This window comes from Varroa jacobsoni, unplaced genomic scaffold (genome assembly GCF_002532875.2).
Source record: "Varroa jacobsoni isolate VJ856 unplaced genomic scaffold, vjacob_1.0 contig00699, whole genome shotgun sequence".
In the NCBI taxonomy this organism is placed as follows: Eukaryota; Metazoa; Arthropoda; class Arachnida; order Mesostigmata; family Varroidae; genus Varroa; species Varroa jacobsoni.
Window position 1 is genome coordinate 73,212 of NW_019214510.1, and position 11,010 is coordinate 84,221.

The 11,010-nt window shown below is 39.5% G+C and overlaps 1 long non-coding RNA gene across 1 annotated transcript; it reads left to right on the plus strand.

Annotated features, from left to right (window-relative positions):
- Positions 1-349: 349 nt before the first annotated feature.
- LOC111271492 (uncharacterized) lies at positions 350-747 on the plus strand. Its single transcript, XR_002686908.2, has 2 exons — positions 350-440; positions 651-747. It is a non-coding gene; the product is annotated as an uncharacterized LOC111271492 (long non-coding RNA).
- Positions 748-11,010: the final 10,263 nt, after the last annotated feature.

The window sequence follows — 11,010 nt, forward strand, 5'->3', positions numbered from 1 at the left end:
CGTATCTGCTATTCAACTTCGACGTCAATTTTTTGCATTTGCGAGATGATTCGGGAAGAGGACAGCCATGAGAGAGGGAAATCAAGAGTTGGCCTGAATGACTAAACGAGGTTTACATACACGCGGCAGAACTTCGAAGCGGTGTCGCAATTTTTGCTTATTCAACGTACTCTTTTGTTCGTAGTTTCGGTTACGCGACTGCGACCCGAAATGTTTTTATCGTAGTTTTCCGCAGCGACCCCGCCTGGACTATATGAGACGTACAGATGTTAACTAGACAAAATAAGTAATTTTGTTTTTAAGGCTTGTTTCACATCGTTATAGTTCGTCAACGAAATATCGCCTTCGATCGTAATGCAAGTAAAATGCGTATTGTATTACTATGCATGTTGCACTACAACGGTCCATAAAAATCTACTCTTGGACTTCATGGCTAAATGGTGATTAGAACCGGGTAATTTTTTCCATATACTGCGTGCAATTTTCATTCGATGGTATAACTACATAGAATAGTTGTATCTAATTAATTACAAGCAGAAATGTATACTACGATTCCTAAGGCTATAAATGAGAGAATAGAAGTTTGTCTTTGTAGAATAAAGATGTTTTAACATTTTTTTACTGAAGAAAATCATATACATTATTTCCAGCAACGTCGGCTGAAGGATACTAGATTTTCAGTATGTGCAGACACACTCAAATGTAAAATCCAAGCATGACAAATAAAAGTAAAAGGTAATGAAGTTAGAGAGCAAAGCTTTTCATGTATATATATGTGCTTACACATTTAAGTTTAAGTAAATGTTTCAAATTTTACAACAGGTGACGCTGGTATGCGTTACTTTACGTGGTCCGTTACATGATACAAAGTGTATTTTCGGCCAGCTTCGGTTTCTAACTTCGACCATGTTACATGTTTAATAGATAATGCATAGTGGTACATACGCCTACATCTACTGATAGAAAGTATATATTTGCTAAATAGTATTTTTGTTCATCATAGCACTTTTTCTAAGCCACAAGCAAGTCAATTCGAGTTAGATTTGCAAGGAAGAACGCAAGGTTAGCACAGTATATTGATATGCTTATATCGATGAAATTGCTTTAGAAAGCATAAAAATCACCAGTTTTTATAATATATCGCCAGTAGTCTACTTTTCAGCATACAATAGACAATATTTTCATATGAATTCGTTCTCTTTTGACCTTTCGACAAAAAACAGTGAATAAAAAATACACATTTCCTTTATCTATCCAGAATAGACGAAAGCGTACCCTGCAAGGCCTATGCTTTCAAGAGTTTCCTCAGCCAGTCTGAATTCTCAATTCATTTTTCATCGGCTACGCTATACACGTTTTATCTAGGTTTTTCTCCGAATACGGGACAAGAAAGATGGATATTTTTGACCTGTGCTTTTAGTTGATCAAATTTGTTTTGGGCAAAGTTTGCTACACTTTTCCACTTAACGGTCTGAGCGAAACATTTAACAATCTCCGTTATTGTACAGTCCAACGAGTTTTACGTTGTATTCGAGCCCATCCATAACGGTATTTTTTTTTGCATCCGTGTTGTTAAAATTAAAAAAGTTTATAAATACAGTTATATTACTAACTATAATTTACGTATCCTTTGATTAGCTGTTGTACGAATGTATTAATGAAATTCGGCTTCAAAGTGCGCGGAAAGGCTACCTACGGGGATAATCTCCTATACTGTCTGCTATAGGCCTGCCCGGATGGTTGGCCCAGTGGCCCTTAGCAACAAGCATAATTGTAGCTGCAGCGGGTCATTCTAGGTCAGTGCCCATGACGCACGATTTTCTTATGAGCCGTAGGCACCTCTTAGGTGGACCCCCTTTCATGAGCTTGAAGTTTATCGGCTTGATTTTAACAACTAAAGTACTCATAGATACAATGAAAGAGTCAATCAAATTTATTTTACTTTGCCAACAGCAAATATGCGCCTTATAGCCGCTTTAATTTTCAAATTTTCCCTACGTTTCCTGACTGCTTTTGGACTTGAGCTCTCCGAATCGCAACACTGCGGTGATCAGCTTTTATTATAACTAGTAGAATTTTACCTTAGCATATATGAGGGCAACGACAATCACTTTATATAACTAGAACTCTGCCAAAGCGTGGGTGTGCGAATAAACGACTCGTTCAAAAATTTTAATTATCCCAATCTTTATTTAACTAGTTTTCTTAAAAAAATATCTTTAAGCTAAGTAAGGAGTTGTTATAAATGCACTTTATAGCAAAACGTTGCTGCTTGAGGACAGGCACGCGGCTTGATTGAGTCTCATTGCCGGCGAAGTAGCCGCTTCGTCGTTCGACCCTTCGACGACCTTGACGTCCTTTTCCTGAAAGCCTACAATCTTTGCCTTTCGTGGTGGTAGTGCTAAAAGGATGTTTTTTTTTTAAAGGAGTAATGGCTACCGCGGGGTTATGCAAATCGAATTTAGAGCCACACAGCAAGCGAGGCTTTTGTAGGAAAGCTGTAGCATGTGTGGAACTTTCTCCCTTGGTGGATTCAGGGGTACTCCTTCGTAACCACACGTATTCATGCAACATCAGCTCCATCTGCTTCGACAAGTCGCGTCGTACACTCACTTTGACAGGACAGAGGCCGTCCGCACACGCAAGGTAACGATCTGCGAACTTGACGAGTACCGACACGTGGCTCTCAGAGGGTGCTAGTAGGTGCTTACGGGTTTGCGGAAAAGCGGTGGCGGTTACATCCGTTCGCACTTTCTTCAAGCTTAGTATTTGGTTTTGCTTCTTCATAAGGCGTTGCCAGTTTGGGCATCACCCGATGCGACTCGACGCGTCAGCTAAACGTTGCAGCGCAAACACCCTGATACCCACCAAGTAGACGCACCTCTGCCAAGAAACTCGGGCACTCCTCTCCAACACGATCATTCCCCCTCTCTCTCTCTTTCTTTCTGTATCACAGTAGTAGGATTTGACTACAACCAGCGACAAATATCCCCGCTTTCGGAATCTTCAGCCCATCTTCTATCAAAGTTCCCACGTCCGCCATATCCCTTTCGTTCGCAGGGTGATGCTTCTGTTTATGCCGGTGTGGTAGTGTTCGTAGTGGGTAACGCGCCGTAAGAGTTTCCCTTCCTAATACCCCCTTCCCCTGCCGACATCCGATTGTCGTTAGGCGAGCAGGACACCACAACACAGAAGGATGGAGCAAAATGGGCGAGGCACTAAGGATTGCTTAGAGCACATAGTGTGGACATACCCTTTCCATATATCGAGTTTGTCGATTTGCCTTACCTTGAGCCAACTGCCAGCTCTTATTTCAAAGCATCTGTGCGAATTGGCGGGAAAGCTAGGTGAGTCATCAGCAAACGCTCACTGGAACAAAGTGCAGCGTCAGTAACAACAAGAAACGTCCTTCAGAATATTTCGGTGGCAGACAGTGAACTCTGAAACTGTATTCAGGCTTGTAGGACAAGAGAATCTTATAGACAAGGGTGCTCGTGAAAGCGAGATAACTCGTATCTTACCAGGAATAAATCAGTATCGGCCATGCGTTTTTGAGCAGCCGGCTTAAGCTGCGTTAATTCAGCGCGACAACGCATTCGTCGGTCGAGCCCTTTAGTCTAAGGCAGCTCATCTGGCAGGCAACGTAATTTCAGCCAGGTCTTTGATAGGCAACGATTATATATTTCAGATCGCAACCTAGCGCTATTGGTCGATTTCATCGTGTCAGCCTTCATTATCGCCATTACTCGTCGTAGATACGGCTGTGGTGTTGCAACTCGATCTTATGTGGCCATTATGCGAAACCGAAAAAACGTACCTTTTTACTAATGTTTTTTCGTCTGTTCTTGCATCAGTGCTCTCTTTTCGGATTCTTCTTCGGTTTTTCTAATGTTTGTTGGAACCGTATCTTTTTTCTCTGTATTTTTTGCCAATGCTCTTTGATCTGCTTTTCAACCCATGCTTTGCTATCTGCTGTTTTTATTTATGGTTTTTCATTTCTTCTTTTTGGAAGGTGGTACTGTGGAACGGGACTAGACCTTAGTAATATCTTAGAAATTTGTAATATTTGGCACAGTTGAATATGAGACTATAAACATGGAATTTTAAAAACTACGGTACTCACATACGTGTATATAGTGTACCGTCACCCAGAGTGTAGTATCTCGGACTTCAATAAAAGGAACGTCATGAAATTGATTTTTAAAAGACGGTGCGCTCATCCTAATGACATATTCCGAGATTGCTACCTAATTGTATTGAAGCAGGGCTACTACCGTCAGGATTGATCGAACGAAGATCGAGCGCAGGACGTCTTTACATAGCCTTTTTCGTTGGTTCACGCTGAATGGACATTAAAAAAAAATGTCGCCGTCTCAGCTAGCTGTCAAAAAGACCACACGTTAATACTAGCAATGAAAAAATCTGGAGTGAATTTACCTTCGGAACGAAATTCACTAAAGTAAATCTAACTGAACAACAAGCAGTAAGTAGAAATACAACCAGCCCGTCGTTTGATAAGTTTTCAAATTGGACCTCTTTCAACAATTAAGGCTCACGGAGTTTTTACAGCTCTGCGTAACTTTATGTTACGTAAAAAATAAAAATTGTCTTTGATTTCGTGTACGACCCGAATTTAGAAAGGTGGCTTTGCAATGCGATCGAGATCTTTGGACCTTATTTAATCACACCTGTAAAAGTGTTGGAAAAAGCAATAGTATAGAAAAAATTAGCATTATTTTCTCAGGACTTAATATTTTGGTTGTTTCTGATTTCGCATTGAGCTTTTTCTCAACGTTGTCTTCCCTCCACGTAGTGATACTCATCCAAATAGCGTTAGCATACGTTCTTCATTTTTGACCCTTTTCGTTTATCTCGCGGCTGTTGACGCAAACAATTAATCGGACGACGTCGTCAGCCACTCGGACACTCTGGACAGTAAAGACGTTACGAACTACTAATTGAAAAAGTCAGGCCGAATATCGATCAGAGTTACTAGAAAGCAGCAGGGAAGTGCTTTAAAAACGGCTAAATCGAGGCTTAGGTTTCACAAGCATGGTGTAAAATTCAACTGAATGTTACTAACTAAAATAAATGTAACCAACAGAGCACAAAGATCGAGCCAGGTGCTGGGCCGCCTAGGTAATCTTCATCAATTAGGCTAGCCGAGGGCAACCGACGCACACAGCTTTCGTCCTTCTGACTGGAGAATACACTAGATGGGCCCTTTAGAGAAAACCGGTGCATCAACTAGGCCGGAAACAATAGCTGCCATTTCGCTGTCATTTGCCTCGCGGCAAACTACCTAATTTCCCGATATCTGCTAGCTCAAACGGCTACTAATGTTTTTTAAATAGCCACTAAAGTTTCATTAATAGTTTCGGTTAAGACTAAACTGAATTGGGGTTACCACCCGCATTCAGCGACACTTAAGGACTCAGCGTCCTTACAAGTCAGCACAAGGGATGAGACGTTTACATTGGGCATATTAGCAAAACACATGACCACTTAAATTACTTCATATTCGCGAAGAGACTACTATGTTAGGATGGACTATTCACGATCGCAAGCTTAGCGTAAGTTTGTTTTCTTTTTTTAAGGTATACCCAAAATTGTGATTTCCGATTGACGAAGAATTTATTATAGAGAGTGTATTCCCAAATGATGGTACGACTATTGGGAAAAGCTCAGAGGACCGCTTTTCACAGACGACTTTAGAGCTCAAAATATCAATGCCAACTTCTACCAGCCCTTGCTGATGAACGCCTATGTGCGCGAGCATACGAGCTCATATCAGCACAAAAGGATACAAGAATCGCCATTTAATTCTTTTCATGTTAGTCCATTGCTCATTTATTCTTTTATTATACTTATTATTCTCTTCTATTATACAGTTGCCTACAGCCTTGTCTAAATCACGTCAGCTGTCCTAATCAATTTTACCCCTCAGCCACTTAGACAATCCTAATCTTCCGTTGTTTTCCCAACTGCGTAAAAATTTAAACCAAACGCAAATATCTCTATAGCCAAAGTGGCGTTGGTCGTACACTTTTTGCTTTTCAGTCATGTTTAATTCCCATGGCAGTACTCGCAAGCTGTATAGAAAGGCCGTCTTGCCCAGTGGAAAGCATCTTTCGTCTCGTACAATAGCTGTAGCCCCACAACATTTTGATGCCAACTGGGCTTTATCAAGGAATCATCCTCATCGAACAACCTTCCTTCTATTCGTTTGTCATTTCAAATTGTCATCTCAATTTCTAAAACGAAATTTCTTTATTCACAACCCAACCCACCACCTGACCGACCAAAAAATTCTGCTACAGCGGTCTCCTCGATCCTTCCGATAGGTTCGATGTAATTTCACATCCACGAAATTTTACCTGGATAACACGGTGTCGCTTATGCTCGTTTCGTCGTTGGTCTTGGTCACCGTTTTTTCGGCCTCCTTTTTCTTCGTCTCGTCGAATTGGGAGAGCGAGATTCGACTACTGATCTTAGCCAGTGAACTCGCGATTCTGCGCAACGGGTCACTAATCAGCTTGACTGCGATTGTAAACCGAGGTTAAGTATTCCGGTGGTTTCAGCGACTTCCTCACTGCCGCTTCTGAGATTTTAATAAGATTGTAATATCCATCCTCTTTACTGTCTCCTGCTCAGAGTGACACCCGGGACCGAACTATTATTCTGAGCTGCCCTAATATCCTTCGGTCGGCGTTCTACTGAATACCAAGTACTGCCCTTCCGTGAGCGTTAAGCTACGGAAAAACTGAGGCTGGTTAGGTTTTAGGCACGTTTTCAGCAGATGGATGCGCTTTTGAAGCTTCTAAATATCTGTAGCCGTCCTGTGAGGCAACGAGTTACAATGCGGACATGCTATTACAATACTGAAAGAGTAGCTTTAGGTACACGATAGCGAAAGGATTACTGGCCATCTTCAGAAGAACAGCTTTTAAGTCAGAGTACTAGCTCCTAATGATCTAAAGCGGATTTTGAACTTTACGACGCTAGCTGTAGTGTTCACTGTTAAATGCGATATTATACAATACTAGTGAATCCCTTTGAGTAATGAAAGACTGAGCAATAGACATAGTGTCCCTTGCAAAGTGCTCTACAAAACAGAAACCTAAGTAAATTCTGTTTGTATTTATACACGATATTGTAATTATTGTATAGAATTTGGCTCTTAAATTCTAATTAGCTCTAAAGGACATTGCAGGCGGATTCGACACATGCTATTGATATAGATAGTTCATCTTTTAGGTTTTCCAATCCAAGTAAAATAACCAGTTCGAATTTCACGTCCCCTGTTGCTTTATGGTATCCTACACCATTCTGTTAACCTTATATACAATGCTAACAAATTTCATTATTAATACCAACAGTTTCATATATCGTAAATGCAACAGCCACTAGGTCCGTTATCTTCAGAAGACAATCCTCTAACAATATTAAAGCAATTAGGATTAGAGCTAAATTTTTTTCTCCAGAGTTTTCTTTTAATCCGAAATTTTTCGCTTTCTTGAAAGAAGGCACATTATATAGTCTCCGTATAAAGGTATTTGGCACAGGCGAGCTAAATGACCATGGTACCAACCGAGGCTTTCTTTGCAAACACTACTAGAATGGCTGACTTCAAGTTTAAAGGTTTTTTAGATTGCGGTATTTGCCGGTAGCAGACGCCTTCTCATCATTTCCGTCTTATTTTGCATACCTTCAGTGAAGAACTTGACTTCATCATGTTACACTCTTCGCTTATAAATGCTTATAATGATGGCTACGTGAAATAACGCCACTCAGTAGTTCCGTGAAATCGCACCTGCCAGACGCTCGATGAACAGCTTTGCCCCGTTTGGGTCTTTCTGAATTCCTTTTTCTGCCACCGTTTCTTCGCTGAATGGCCCTGTGAAACATACGAGTTCACCCGCCCCAAACCCAGTAGCCAGCTGCACGGGGGTATGCTGCCGCGGTTTCGTGGGGCGGTAGGCTTGCTACTGTCATAAACCGCAAATCAAAACATATGTCTCCCTAGTGAACACTTTAGCTTTTCTATTTTCTTTTCAAACTTTACGCTGTCTGCTACCTCATAGAAACTGTTCGGACACATCGTTCTGGTATGACCACAATCGTTTAGAGCGGTTAACAAAAACTGGAGTAAGATGAATGTCCGATGTAATACTTCATTGCACAGCAGGAACGATGGGGCGGACGTGCGATAAAGGATATAATACATGTTTTTATTTCTAAGCGAAACGAATGTTTTCTGAACGACGGAGACATGTTCTTCACGTAATCGTGGATAATGCGCGCAGTAATAATAAAATTGTATTATATATTATCTCTTTTAACTATTTATAGAATTACAAGCGAATATTGAAACTTATATTTCGACTAACCCCTTATATAGTTGACCAAATACAGCAGTACAAACTGCTAATATTCTGATAGATTTAATAAAATGGGCAAGTTTAAAAAATGTGAATTGATAGTCACTGTCTGCCACGATATTAAATGAGTATCGTAAGGGCTCAACATGTTATGTAGCGGTACTTACAGAGGCGGTGGATTCCGTCATCACATAAACACGCATCTACTCAATTATCTATGAATTGAAAAAATCTACGTGTACACCTTGAAATATATGAGAAGATTTGGGTGAAGATGGAACAGGTATTTATGTATATCCATTATTTCTTATATCCGCCAAATGGCATTTTTCTGCAGTTCCGCTTTACAGCTTCCGAATTGATCTAGAAAGCTTATGTAGCGTTTTAGGATACAGCTATAAGACCTGAAGATCTCATAGCTCTAAATCAAGCTTTATACATAGTATATGTTAGTTACATCAATATATCACATATATATATATGTGGTGCGTACACCTGTGAAGGAATAAATGTCAGGAACTTGTCAGGGTGGTAATGACAAGGATGCACGTAGCAGGTGAAACGGAAGAGTTGTTTACGAGAATATACAGAATTTCTGCGGCATTCACAGTGAACTGATAGATTTACCCTATCAACTGCTAATTTTCGTTGCTAAACCTCTTGGGGTTCTATACACAAACAGTGCATCATATGGATCGTGATGAAGATCAGCGATGAGTTTGTTCTGCGGTTCATTTAGCATCGATGATAGAGGTCGTCTTCGGAGACAACCCGGTGTCTTATCCTTTGCGGAAATGAATAGCAAGCTACACCGGTAAAATCTTCTGCAATTTTCAGGAAGTATCTGTCCGATTTTTAGGACATATGGCGCGTACCTGAGATTTTCGCGAACGGTTACTTACATCAACATTTCTACACTAACGCTTATCGACTAACTAAACACAACAATCATTAGCACTGCACTCTTAGATGGCGGCGATAACTTTAAGAGTTCGTACTATTATTTTTATTGATTATTAATATATATATATATATATATATATATATATATATATATTGAGCTTCACCTATTTAGAACACGGCATGAGATTCAAATAGCATTAAGTCACGTTGAAGAGATTATAGTATCGTTTTTAAAAAGTTTTTATAAATCAAAACAATTTTTGTTTGAGTTGACACATAGAAAAACAATTTGTTGGGCCGACAACTTTCACTTACACCAAACAGTAATCGATCAATGTTAGAAGCTGCTGAGAAATTATGGAAATTAAATCAGGTCAATATTCTATTTATTTGTCGTTCATATGTTTGTATTATATATAGAATTACAGAAAATCTCGTTAGTACACAGTATTTTAACTTAAGAAGAGTATTCATGCCAGGTATGAATTTAAATCAAATAAATAAAATGATTATTTACTTTCTGTAATCATAAGAATAGACAAACGATAATATTTAGCTGTGAACAATTACACTTGTTTACTGAAAACCATTGTATAATATTTAATGTACTTTATACAAAGGCTCTGCATATTAGACTCTCTATCGGACTATTTCGATCGCACAAGTTGTAGCACGGATTTAATAAGCGGGTATTATATTCGTGATGCGAGGTATATTATAAAGTAGCGCTAGCCTCAAAATAAGCCAAGCCTTAGCAACTAATGGTTAATAACCTAGGCTGAATTTCTGTCTGGGTAAATGGTATAGGCCAGACAGCGTCAAAAGGAATTGTCGGACTTACGATGACCCTTAACGAACAGAACTGCGTTTGATAGACAATTATGTACGGCATGCGAATGTTCAACCTGTTTGTTTAGACGAAATCCATGGTGGTTTCTGATAGCAATTTAGCGCAGTGCTGTAAAATAAGCTAAATAAATGATCCAAAATAAGTTTTCGAACTCGAATGATAGATAACTGCTTGCAGTATAACTTCTCAGTCGATCAAAGTTTTCTTCAGGCGCGCTCCCAGCGTATTTCGGGGCGTACCTCAACGAAAATGATTTTTGTAAGTTGCTGAACCAAACAGGAGGGAGGAGCTAGTAGACAAACTGTTAGAATAGAAATGTTACTTTATGTGTTAGTGAAAAGTTTCTTTCCTCTCGTTCCTCAATACACTCAATCGCTGTTTACATAATAACACTGACTACTAGCATTTTATCCATCAGTTTCGATTCTGCTTTATTAGCTACCTGATACTGACGGAAGCCAATGCATTCAGTATAATATATCACTGATACAATTGTTGAGAAATACATGTAACTCCGAAAATCAGAAGTGCATTATTCGTCACAATTTCCACAACACAACACTTTAATAACTGATAATAATAAATGAAATTTAAATAATTTAATAAATGAAAGCAGCTGTCAAAAGGAATCTGTTGTGGTAGTTTACTGATGACACTTGCTTGATCCACTGTTCTTCAAATGCAATACCTGTAACAATATAACACTTAATAGTGACAATGATGCTTTAAAGATTAAGCTAATTTCCATACAAACAAGGACGAATTGGACACAAAATGTTTTACCGAAGAGCCTACGTACTCTCGGTATCTCACAGGATAATGCAAAATTAGATTTACAGCGGCGAAGCAAAATAACACTATGCCCATTTTCTTTCT